Below are 13,853 nucleotides of genomic sequence, written 5' to 3'. Positions count from 1 at the left end.
CAGATACTGCAGTACTACACCCCGTTTGATACGGTCCCCCAACCCATTGACGTTCCATGACATCAACTTCAACCTGTCCCCCCCCATCCCCTCCAATAGATCAAAGGTCCCCCCGCAAGTAGCACAAGTCCCAAAAGTGGAAGAAAATCAATACCTCGCCCTGCAAACAAAAAACACACGGCAAAACAACCCCTCCTACCCCCCCCCAACACCCAACTCCCCCCACCCTGCACCCCTGCGGGCCAAAAAACCCCCCCAACTTGCAGTGTGCCTGTCGCCCAACTAACCCCAGTCTACAAAAAGACCCTGGAGGAGGAAAGGGACCCGTCCCCGCCCGCCCCCCATACAGGTCCTAGCAAAACACACTGAACCAAAGAAGTACAACCCAGCTGAGCAGTGCAAAATGGCAAAATCAAGGACCAAGAGTCACTCCAAAGGGGACCCGTCACCGTTGGCACCTGCAGAGGGCCCGGGACGGCCACCTCTGTCCGGTAGCGAGTCCAGCCAGTCACTCACGGCCACAGGAGAGTCAAAGAAGGCAGTCCGATCCTCATGTTCCACTCGGAGTTTGGCAGGGTAGAGCATAGAGTACTTTAGGCCCAGCTCACGAAGACGACGTTTCACCCCCTGGAATCCCATCCGCTGTTTCTGGACAAGTTGAGTAAAGTCCGGATAAAAGTTAATGGATGAGTTCTCATGTCGAACCGGGCCATGGACACGTGAGGCCTGCAGAATCGCATCCCGGTCTCTGTAGTAAAACAGTTTGGCCACGATAGGCCTCGGGGGGGCCCCCGGCCGTGGCCGCCCGCCCGGAACTCGATGAGCCCGCTCAACTGCAAAGAATTTACTCAAGCCCGCAGGGGTCAGCTGTTGGAGGATGAGTTCCTCGACCAGGAGGTCAACCGGGCGGTCGTCGGAGGACTCCGGTACGCCGATGACACGGATGTAGTTGCGTCGGGCCCGTCCCTCGAAGTCTTCCAGCCGCCGGGCCATCTGATCATTGACCACCTTGATGTCACCAAGCGCGGCCTGCAGGCCCGACACATCCGCACCAAGGGTGGAGGTCCGCGCATCGAGAGTTTGAACCCTCTCGTTTGTTTTGGAGAGATCCGCCCGTATTAAGGTGACATCAATCGCCACCGTATCGATCTTGCGGGCCAGGGCCTCGTATTGCGTGGCGATGGTCTCCCTGATGCCATCAATGGCGCCCATGATATCCTGTAGGGAAAGTTCCGAAGAGACGGATGTGCCCCCACCGGCGGCGTCTGAGGGGGGACCGGCCGTTCCAGGGGAGCCTCTGCCCTGTGTGTAGCGGTCCATGTTGTTGGTCTGGACCGATCCCCCACGGAGGGAGGCCTTAGTCTTACGCCCCTCGGGCCCCCCTTGCCCCCCATGTGGTCACAGACTCCGAGGGGGACCGCCGATCAAAAGTAGCTGAGGTACAGGCCCTGGAAACCAGCGCCTCACCCGAGGCAACAATATGGCGGTGCGGGGGGACCCAAGGCGATAGGCACTCTAGAGGCAGGCGGAGACAAAGCCTTGTGCAGAGGTCGAGGAAACACCCCGCCACTTCAAGCGCTCCACCGGCCAGCCCCCCGAGGTCTGAAAGTGAAACCGAAAGTGGTCGAGCGGCCCCTGGCACCGAGCCGCAGCCGCTGTTGTTCAATTGCGACACGGCTCCACGATTCACCTTCGCCCCGGGCACCTCCGTCGGGTGGGTCCCAAAAGGTCAAACAACGATAACTCAGGATTCCCAGGTCCGATTAAAGTTCTGAAAAGAGATACGTGCTCAGCCGGTCGTCATCACCCAGATTCCATAAACCACGTCAGGATATTGTCAGGATAAATTCCGAGGAGCAGCGAGGGTCCGGGGAGCCCTGTGCTCACGCGACCATCTTGGATGCGCGCTAGGCTCCTCCCCCACAGGCTTCTTTCTTAAGCTAGTTTTCTACCCATGTTTTTATGTGATAGAGGGTATTTCACTTGTATTGTTCTGATGCATGTGAAGCCATGCACGTTAACATAAAGTTCACAGCCCTTTTTAACTTTAAGGGAGTTCTCCTATACCGTCCCCTGGGACAAGAGCAGCCTTTTTGACCAACTTAAGCACGATAACCACCAAAGAGTCAACGACAATTATGGGTGACATGAATTTCTACCTAGAACAAGAAAATGATAGGGACACCGCCGCCCTTACATCAGACCTAGAAATAATGGGCCTTAGACAACTGGTTACCTCTCCCACCCACCAGGCAGGACATACGCTGGACGGTATTTTTTCTAACGTAGAGGGCCTGCACATATTAAATATTCTACCCATGCCGTGGACGGATCACTTTGCTATATTTAGCAGCCTGACAATCAAGGAATCATTGAGGAAGAAGGTCACATCTACTAAGCCAGGCTCTTTCAAAGTATGGAAGAATATAAACCATACTGAACTAAAAATACTTCTGGACAAAACTTGCCCAGACCTATCCAATGAACCCAATACCGCCACTCGTCAATTCCATGAATGGCTAGGTGATGCCATGAATCACCTAGTACCCACTAAACTCCATTCCAGGAATAGAAGCACACCGACCGCTCCGTGGTACACAGAGGAATTAAGAACCCAAAAACAATTAAGTAGGAATAGGGAAAGGCACTGGCGTAGAACCTATGACACCGAAAGCAAGATCAAATATAAAGAATCATTGGCCACTTACAAAACTATGATTATTGCAGCCAAAAAAACATTTTTTTCGGAACAAATTGAAAAATGCTAAAAACTCTAGTAGGCAACTATATGACATCACTAAAACCTTATCTGGTAATGCACCAGATCTAAATCCGTCCCCGTCACAATCATTCTGCGACGCGTTGTCTGAGTTCTTTTTCTCCAAGGTCAATGACATATACCAAGCTTTTACTTCAAAAATTAACATCACCAGAGCCCCTCCCTCTCACATTTCCTCAGGAAACACCTTGTCCAGTTTTAAGGCTCTTACTATTGATCAAACAAAAATCATTATCACGTCTATTAAAACGGGATCGGCTCTGGACCCTTGCCCTTCCTCAGTTCTTTCTATGGTGATGGACACTACTGTTCCGGTCATCACTCATGTTTGCAACACAATACTGAGTTCAGGGACATATCCAGATTCCTTAAAAAACACACTGGTTAAACCCCTACTGAAGAAACCCAGTTTAGATAAGGAGGAACTAAAGAATTATAGGCTCATAGCAAGCCTCCCTTTCCTAGCTAAAGTGGCGGAAAAAGCCATGAACCAGCAGCTATCAGAGTATATAGAGAAACATCATCTATTGGACGACACACAGTTTGGCTTCCGTAAGTATCACGGTACGGAAACCGCCCTTATCAAAGCAGCAGACGACATCAGAATTATCCGTGACCAGGGAGGGACAGCATTACTTGTATTGTTAGATCTCTAGGCAGCTTTCGACACGGTCGACCACAAGATCTTGGTGGACCGTGTCGGAAGGATGGGCTTTCACCACACTGCGAGAGACTTGCTCTCCTCCTTCCTGGCCGATAGAACGCAGGTGGTCACACTGGGGCCATACCAATCGGCCAAGCTGTCACTTCCGTGTGGGGTTCCTCAAGGCTCATCCCTTAGTCCGACACTATTTAACATCTATGTGTCGGACCTTGCTTGTGTAATCAAAGCATACAGGATGAGCCTAACCTCATATGCTGATGACACGCAACTGGTGTTGGCCATTAAAGGTGACGGGCTGGAGGTGGCAGAGCGCTTCCAAAATGGAATGATGGCGATTGGAGAGTGGATGGCAGGTAACTGCCTGAAGCTCAACTCCGATAAAACGGAGGTGGTCATCTTTGGACCCCTCTCCCCGAATTGATCTGTATCCTGGTGGCCACCAGCCTTCGGTACCCCTCCTAGCCCGACCCCTAAGGTCAGGAATTTGGGAGTAACTTTTGATGATCATCTCAACTTCATGGCACACGCGAACAAAGTAGCAACCACAGCCCATCATAAACTTAGAATGATAAGGAAAATCATCCCTTTTCTACCGGATGCTACTGCCAAAACACTGGTCAGTTCCTTAGTACTTTCATCCTTAGACTACTGCAATGCACTTTTTCTAAATGCCCAAGCCAGGGTAACAAAAAAAATGCAGACAATACAGAATGCAGCAGCACGTCTGCTGTCTAGAACACCCAAGTTTGCACCCATTTCTGATACTATAAGGACATACCACTGGTTGACGATCCAAAACAGGATCAAGTTTAAATCACTCTGCATAGTCTACAAGGCACTTCACGATCAAGGACCACGCCCCCTCAAGGACCATCTTATACCCTATAAACCGGTCAGACAGCTTCGATCCATAACTCTCAACCAATTAGTGGTTCCACGTTCCAAAACAGTCTCCTGGGGTGACCGCCGATTTTCAGCTGCGGCTCCTAAGATATGGAATACTTTGCCACAACATGTCAGAACCAGCCCCTCACTTTTGCAGTTTCGGAAGAAACTAAAAACCTGGCTGTTTAACCAGTGACACAGCCCATGATCTTCCGAAGTTATCAATATCTTGGGGAAAGATAGCTGTATAGTCTAGCGCCGAGACGCCTACGGGTATTCGCTCGCGCTCAATAAATGTTAGAAATAAATAAATAAATGCACGGTTTCCTTGTTCCCTGTCTACAGGTCCATCTTTTCTATGCCTCATAGGAATTTTGGGATCAGTATCTGCCATTTAGTATCCCTTATAGGGACTTGAGTTTATCTGCCTCTGAAAATATATTGCTTGGGCATTCCACCGTGCACCAGCTCCCAATATAACCCCACAGGGGTTCTCTCTTATCACCACGGGGCATTTCTTCCCTTAAACTGGTGTTGTCCTTTCCTTGATGGTAGCAGTGGAACGAGTGACATAGACTTTGGCCTGGATAGGTTTTCTGCTCTGGCCTAAGAAAGGCTTCCCATTTAGGTCCTTTAATAGTGTGTTGGCACTTTTTGTTGTTCTGCTCTTTCTGTGCATTGGCAAGAAGGCTTCCTGCCACTGATCTTTCAGGTTCTTTTTTAGGATATAGCTTGGTGATGCATTGGGTATCAGAGGTACCTCTATTGCAGTGGTTCATATCCTACCACTGCCGCAAGGTTGCCTTGGCCTGTGCCGCCAATCTGGCTCCCTTTTCTCTGCATCACCCTTGGGGAGGATGTAATTTCTTGTCGCTTTCTGGAATGCCTTGTTCTTTTGTTCCCATAGGCTTTGTTTGTTTGCCAATTCAGGTCGCAGCCACAGCATTTGCTTACCGTATTGGTTGTTCTTCAGATGTCTCCATCTTAATCCTTTTGTCGGTGTTGTGACTAATTTTCATCTTCAATATTCCTTCTGGAACATGTCCCTTTGACATTATGATTCCATCTCTTTGAGGATTGGTTTTCAAGGGAGCTGGGGTCTCCCATGCCACCTTCCTCCTTCTAGGCTATGATAAGGCCCGTTATACCACTTCCACCTTATTTGGCAAATTCCTTCTGCTTGAATGAATGTTTTCTCTTTCCCTCCCTCTCTTCTTTCAGAAGATGTGGGTATTTTCCCTTTTTTAGTCATGGTGTATTGAAGGTTTTATTTTGTATGAATCCTATCTCCTGCAGAGACATTCTTTACTGGCCTCAATCCTTGTTGTACTTGAAAGCACTGCCATCCATTGTCTTCGGCTTTTCCATTTCGTGAGCTTATTCCCTTCATGACTATGTACTCTGTCTTTTATCAGATGCTTTAGCCAAGTCTTGCTGCCTGATATCTATCTATTGGAGGTGAAATTGATTATCTGTTGAGTCCTTCTGTGTGTTGGCTTTTATTTAGACTATACCCTTTGATGGGCCCTGGTGGTGGTCTTCATTCCCTTCGTAGCAGAACATTTGCACCTGCTGTTTTCTTTTGATATCCTGTTAACCGCCTGATGGTAGCCTCATCAGTCAGTAGCGTTGGTTCATGGTCGGTTGCCATTATGTTTCTGGAGTGGGTGGTGCCCTCTACTACCTCTCTCCTCTTATACAGTATTATGTTCCTGGCTATCCATCTTGGTCTAATATCTGTATATGTATAATTATCACTCTTTTGCTGTTGTAACTTTGGTCTTACAGACACATCCATATATACAGAGACATCCATATATATATATATATACACACACACATACATAAACATATATATGTGTGTTTGTGTATATATGTATGTGTTTATATATTTATATATATATATATGTGTGCGTGTGTGTGTATATATATATATGTGTGTATGTGTTCACGTATAAACCGGTATATATTTCAAATATGGGTGTGCTGAGCTTCTTCGATAGGATCTGTGTCTGCTTTTGTAACTATGCCTTTCTTGGTTCTCTATTTCAACCTTAACTTGGTCGTTGCCTATGCATTTCTGCTTCCTTTCTCATCTGGGATTCTACGTTAAAAAGTCCCAGAGGGTTACCTTCTCTCTAGGAGGGTTTTTTCTCCAACTGAGACTGGTCTCTACTAAACATTGTTCTTCTCGCAATGCTTTTGTTCAGCTTTGATGGGATCTCTCTCTCTCTCTCTCTCTCTCCCTCCTCATTGTGGATGTGCTCTGAGATTTCCTTTTCTCTGTGTTTCACAGAATAGGGTTAGCAAGGCTACATAGTATTGTTTCTATGAAGTGTTATCCAAACACTTTTTTTTTTATCCCTCTGCTGTGAGTAATCTTTTCCACATGCTTCTCAGGGTCTTGCAGACTTCAGCTCCTTACGGGCTTCCCAAAGTCCTTTTGGTGGAGCAACTTCTTTGCCTCACTTATATTCTTAAGACAGCTGGGTCACGTTGTCTTATTACGGACCAGCTACTCCTATTCAGGGATGTTTCCTGAGTTCAGTTCGCAGACCCTCTTCCAGGGATAGTTTGGCTTGGGTATCTAATTCTAAGATAAGAAATCTGCAGCTAGATGTCTCTATCAGATGAATAAGTTATTAACCTGATCTCGCCGCAGATTCCTTAATGACCTACCCATCAGTCCCGCTCTGCGAACTGCTTGTCTTCTTTCCTACAAGTTCCCTTTCTTGGCATTCTGATGCCTTTTTTTTAGGACTTCATAATTGTTTGACACAAAGATGTCTCTTTTTTGGCACACGGTTTCCATAGGCAGTTTCTATAGTGGCTCCACGTTTTTGGTTCGAAAGATAGTTTCAGAAGAAACTGGCATAAGGGGAGGGCTTATGTGGACACTGTAGACGTCGAAGGTAAGTAACTTATTCTATAGCTCCGAGCCATTAGTTTCTAGTCTTCTAGAAGCTTCATTACAATTCCTCTTCAGCTGTCACCTCTACCCAACAACTGCCCCTTAGACTTTCACCAGGGAGCCCCCTACTTGCTCTAGTTTTGGATTTCCAATAAACATATGCAAAATGCATGTGTTGAATTTTTGTTTTGTCCCACTCCTGAGTCAGGGAGGCTTGGGATGTAGCCTTTGAGTGGCTCTGCTTTGGTGTTTTTTGGGTACCGTATTTTTGTAATGCATAATAGTTGATTGAACACTGCCTTCTTGCTGCTGCTTTGGTAGCACTCTAGTTCAAGGGTTGTTAGCCTGAGGTCCAGGGACACATGTGGGCTGCAAGTTCTTAGAAAATTAAATAATATTGGCAGATTACTTAAGTATTCATACAGAAGCACATTTTAAAATTTTAAAATGTTCTGCAAATGTGAAGGAAGCTTCAAAATAAGTTTTGTGTCCTCAGAATGATTCTTGGTAGCAGCGCAAGTGCATCAAACTAAATATAGTGTGAGAAATTAGTGGCTTCAATTGAATTTCGAAAAGCTGCAATCTTCCTATTAAAAGTTTGATCCTTTTTGTGTGATATTGTGAATTTAATATTTTTCATCATTTGTGTATTTGTTTGAATGCTTGTTTCCCTATTTTTGTGTATTGCTTTGTGGTTCAGATAATCAAAATTGCTAACGTTGGGTTCTCTGGATTTCAAGAATGACTCGGTGTGGGGTCACTGGATTCCAATAATGATTAAGTGAGGGTCAACAGAAGTCAAAAAGTTAAGAACCACTGCTATAGATGGTGTCTGATGCAATTTGCACCATAGTTCGAAGATTAAACTTACCAGGGCCAGAACACTGTTGGTGCTTCCCCCTGGTTTCTCACCCCCCACCCACGAAAGTGACTAGCAGTAGGTCTGATTCTGCTGGACTTGCAGGTAGACGAGAAGCTGGTCTGCTGCGACTGGGAGTTAAGATTTGCAGGCTCTTTGTAGAACAGACTCCAATCCTCTCAGAAACCACAGTAGCCTGATTACCAGATCCAAAACCTTAATGGGTAAGCTTGTCACTTGTGCCATTCTATAAACAGATTGCTAGCACGTTGCCTTTATTGAATGCTTGCAGATATTTGAGCTGTTGCTTTGCGTCTTTAATTTGAAACTTGACCATTTAAGCCTCATTGAACTGGTAGGCTTCAAGCTCACATTCTCCCCCCTCAGTCATCTTTATTAGCATTCTTTCTTAGTTGCCTCCTATGCCTCCCTGTAACTTAAGTTTTTGATAAGCAGACTTTCATGCACCATTAGCAATTTCTGCAGTCACTTTACTTATATTAGGTAATTGTATTATTTGGGCAGGCTCTGCAGGGGGCTTCCTTTTTGGATTTCAGTATCCACGACTGTCTCAACGTTAAAACAATCAAGCATTCAGCAGGACACACCACTGACTTAATATTTTCCTCACTACCGAACATTACATGTAATAAAGTACTAATATTTCAATGGCGTGTTACTGTGAAGGTCTTGTTTTTTACAGGGCTTTTCCATGTGTCAGAAATCTGCACTTGAGTCCTCCAACTGCAATTGGTCATTCCTGGTTTAAAGTGCATTCTGGCAATCTCTTGACAACACTAAACATGTTGCCAGTTCCTCGAGGCTGTGACATAGACTTTTATCTTAGTTATAGATTTTTGCAGCATTGAAGACAGTGGCACATTTAAAAAAAGGTCGCAGCACACCGCTCCTTACCTTCTGCAGCGGTGTATTCTAAAAATCTCAATCTAGCAAAGATTAGAACAGGTTTAGCCTACAGGTTAGTCATGCTTTGGAAATATGAGTTCCACAGCTGTACTACATCAGTATAAGAAACTTATTTGGGAGACGAATTTATGAATCTAGGATTTTCAGCTTTAAACCAGTCCATCAGGGAGATATTTAAGATTGGCAAATCGGTGGTCAATCCTAGCTGCTGTAGTTTGGTAACTTGCTCCTCCCAGAACCTATCTGCCACTCTGGCTAGCTTTTTTGGCCCCAACGATCCGCAGAGGACTCCAGTTGCACCATCGATGACCCTGCAGCACGCTTCTGGTTCGGCAGGTGGGTTTTTCGACCCACAGCACCGTCCACCTACATCGGTGCAGATTCCAGAGGAACTTCTGCCCATTTAATGCTGGGAGGTGCAGGCTGTTTTGGCCAAAGGGGCAATAGAGAAGGTACCAGCCTCAGAAGTGCCGACTGGATGTTATTCCCACTAGTTCCTTGGGCTGAAGAAGATAGAAAGCATTGTCCTATTTTGGATCTCCTCTCAGTGCCTTCCTGCTCAGGGAGATATTCAAAATAGTCACGTTGGTCCAGGTTCTTCCTACCCTTGATCCTGGTGACTATTTTTACATCTGTGTCCTGCAGATTCATAGGCGCTACATGTGGTTCAAAGTGGTCCCCAAGCGCTCTGTTTGCCATGCTCCTTTTTGGGCTTGGCAATTTGCTTGGTGTTGAAGGCCTTCCTGCTCATAATCAAAGGAAGGTTGGTTAGCACTGCCACCACGTAGTACTGCAAGAAGCTGAGTTGGGTCATATCCTTGGAGGCTCTGCTTCTCTGGAACTGACTGACCCGCCAGGGCATCTCCCAGCTTGTTAACTATCTGGCGTGAGCTTTAAACACCAGGTTGAAGTAGCTCAGCCACCGAATCCCAGTAGATCACAGATAGTTACACCTGGAGGTGTCACAGGATATCTTCCAGCAATGGGGAGCTCAAACCTTTTGCCACTGCAAAGATCGTGCAATGTCAATGCTTTAGCACGCTGGAGTTCCCAGGAAATTCCACATACACTGGAGCTCAGGACCCCTCACACCTTCACACCACTACCTTTCCTGCCCGTGTTTTCAAGAAGACCACCTATGACTGGGCCAAAGTCATCCTAGTAGCTCCAGATTGGGCCAGGAGGTGTAGTACCTGGAAGATCTTTCTTTGAACATCTGTTCTCTGAACAGGCTGATCGTTTTGGAGCAGCAGGATCTTGCAGTCGGGCCTGTGCAACCTGCAACTCCAAGTGTGGAGATTGAATAGTTACAGTTAATCTCCTTTAACCTGCCCCCCCCCCACCAAATTTGTTAATGACATCATGGCAACCAGATTTCCTTCCACGAAATCTGTATATGCCAGCTGCTGTGACAAGTTATTTTTTTTTTAAAACGTATACAGCGCATGGTTACCTTAAGGTGTCCTGGTGCTTGCTGCAGTCCTCCTGACTCATGGTTCCAGCCAGAAAAGTTTAAAACAGCCATGTTTTCAGCGCTTTCCTGAATGTAAGTAAAATCTTAGAATTTCTCAAACCGAAAGGTAGCTCATTCCAGGCCTTAGCTGCCCCAGCGGTAAAGCTTCTGCCCCCCCATCTGGCTCTTTTTATGGTAGGTACTACTGTTAATTTAGCTCCTGACGAGCGTAAAGATCTTCTGGGCACATACCACTGGAATTGTTGTTTCAGATGAAATAGACCTGTGTCCTGGAGAGCTCGGAAGACTAAGCAGAGAGTTTTAAAAAGGATTCGCTTTTTTACAGGCAGCCAATGAAATTTTTTAATTGAGCTCGAAATGGACGCAAATTTCGAGGTTCCAGTAAGCAGCCTAGCTGCTGAATTCTGGTGCATCTGAAGTTTTTGTAAGCTGCGCTCCTGCATATTTAAATAAAGACTATTACAATAGTCTAATCTTGACGTAATCAAGGCAGTGACCACTGTGCGCTTACAATCTGCCAGTAGAAGAGGCAGAATTTTCCTCGTGGTCCTGTGAATATAAGAAGTGGCAGAGACCACAGTATTCACTTGATCATGCATGTCAAGATGTTCATCCAATACCACACCCAGGTTCTTGACTTTCCTGGAGGGTGTTGGTAGAGTCCCCATAGACTTTGGCCACCAACCAGGGGTCCAGAAATTAACATTATTCCCAAACAGGATTACTTCTGTTTTACTAGCATTCAGCTTTAAACAGTTTTGCGTCATCCAACCTCCCACTGCTCCCATACAATCATGAAGCCTCTCACCAGTTGCCTTCTCCTGCCCTGGTTGGAGGGATACCACAATTTGAGTATCATTGGCATATGATGTTAGGCAAAAGCTGAAAGACTCTATTAAAGGAGCCAGAGAGGATACATAAATATTAAAAAGCGTAGGGCTCAGGGAAGACCCCTGAGGGACCCCACATGGAAGAGAAAAAGGCTTAGAGACCAACTCACCCAACAAAACTGTCTGGAGTCTGTCCGAGAGGAAGGATTTAAGGAGAGTCCAGGCTTTATCCTTCACTCCGCAAGCCAACAAACCGTCCATCAGTACTCCATGGTGGACCGTATCGAAGGCTGCGGAGAGATCAAGCAGGATCAATACAGCCTTTCCTCCCTGATCTAACACTCTCCTGATCTCTTCCGTGGATTTAAGAAGGGCTGTTTCGGTACTGTGCCCTTCTCTAAACCCAAATTGGGTGGGGTCTAAGACCTTGGCTTCTCATAAAAAAGAGCTCAGTTTAGTATTAATGTATTTTTCAACCAATTTTGAAAGCAAAGGGAGGCGTGAGATGGGGCGTTAGCTGTTTGGATCTTTGGTATCCAAACTAGGCTTTTTTTAAAGCGGCATGACCGATGCAGTTTTCCATAATTTAGGAAAAAGCCCTTCGGAAAACATCGCATTGAATAGAGGCGTAAGTGTCAAGGCTATAGGTTCAGAGGCCAGTTTTGCTACTGCTACTGGGCAAGGGTCATAGGGTGATAGGAGAAGCTTGAGTGTATCTAAGTAGGATATTGATGGAAATCTATCCATACTAAGCTTTAACACTGGCCCTGAATTATGGCCATGTGTTAACTCTCCTGATCCGCTGCCAACAGGGTTCTTAAAGGTGCTAAATATAGTTTCCACCTTAGCCTGAACATTTTTTGCAATTTCTTCACAAAATCCCTGACTGGTTATAATAGTTGCAGGCTGTGGATGTGCCAACCTAGTAACTACTTTAAATAGTTCCTTTGGAGAATTACTGGCTAGTTTAATTTGTCCAGCAAAAAACTCACGCTTAGTTTCGAGTAGCATCTGTTTATAACATAGGAGGCCTTGTTTATATATTGCTCTTTCAGCTGGACGGTACTCTTTCCTCCAAGACCGTTCCAACTGTTTGCATTTCAGTTTTTGTGCCTTTAGTTCCTGAGAATACCATGGGGCCATAGGCTGTGCCCTTTTGGGAGCGATTACTTTCTTAGGGGCTAGAATATGACAGGCGTCTTCTACCCAAGCTGTGTACGCGGAGGAAGCTTCCTCCACCTCCGGGGACAAATTTCCCTGCGTTGAGAGTAGAAGCTCTATTAGTTCTTTCCCTCCTACCTTATTCCAGGCTCTAATTACCTTATATTTCCTAGAGAAAAAATCCCTACCCTGATTTTCCTGGACGGTCAACTGGAACATAATGGCCGCATGATCCGACCATGCTAAGGGGAGCACATCTGTGACCGAAAGGTATGGGTGATTTGAAAAAATCCCATCCAATGTGTGCCCTGCCAAATGAGTGGGTCCCTTCTCTAGTTGTTTTAGCTCGGCGCTACTCATTAAATCTAAGAGGTTTGCCGTATCTTTGTCAACGTCTGCCTCCAGGTGGAAATTAAAATCTCCCAATATCGTGTATGAGTCAAAGCTCATGCCCTCCTCTAGCAGCTTACCCATCCCAGATAGAAACGGCTTCCTAGGACTAGGTGGTCTATACACTAGGATACCCCTAAACATATGATGATGAGAAAGGCTGAGAGAGAAGGACAGTGCTTCATATGAGATATTGGAGATTGTATCAAAATTCGCTTTGATTGAGCTGTGATAAATTACTGCCAGTCCTCCTCCTTTCTTGGAAGGTCTATTTGCAGTGTGACATATGAATCCGGGGGGTGTCGCTTTCACTAGGTCTGGGCCAGACGCCTTATCTGTCCACGTTTCTGTTATGAAAGCTAGTTCAATATTACCATCCTGTATTAGGGTTGCACACTCAACACTATGTTTCACTAGTGAGCGTGCATTCACCAACAGACAATTTAGCACAGATTCAGCCTTCTTATTATTAGGAATCTTCTCCAATTTCCCCCTAGGGAGATTTGAATGCCCCAATCCTAGCAAAGTCGCTTGACACACATGACATGAACTCACTATAGGTCCCGGCTCTGTACCCAGCACGAGACAAACACAGCCTGGTTTCCTTTTACACCCATTCAATTCCAATAACTGCTCGCTGGAGTATGTAATGGAAGGCTGCTTGCCTATGGTCACTTGGCCAGGGGTTGTGGTGCAGAGCGCAATCCGAGCGCAGACAGGCGCAGACGGGCTTGCCTTAGGCACGCCCTTGGCGCATCCGCTGCGCGCACGCGCCATGAGACACTAAATAGCGTCAGGGCCAGAAAGACTGGACCGCTGACCGCAATTCCCACAAGATGGCAGCCCCGCCCCCACAATGAGTGCCCCCAGGATCGCCTGAAAGTTCAAATTCGAATCAACGGGCTTAAGAGCCCAAGTAACTTGTGAGTTCCTTAAATGGTTCCTGCCCCAAGATTAAACCAAACAATAATAA

The sequence above is a fragment of the Triturus cristatus genome, chromosome 3_1 (genome assembly GCF_964204655.1).
Source record: "Triturus cristatus chromosome 3_1, aTriCri1.1, whole genome shotgun sequence".
Classification (NCBI taxonomy): domain Eukaryota; kingdom Metazoa; phylum Chordata; class Amphibia; order Caudata; family Salamandridae; genus Triturus; species Triturus cristatus.
The sequence above is the reverse complement of the archived record's forward strand: the minus strand, read 5'-3'. Positions refer to the sequence as shown.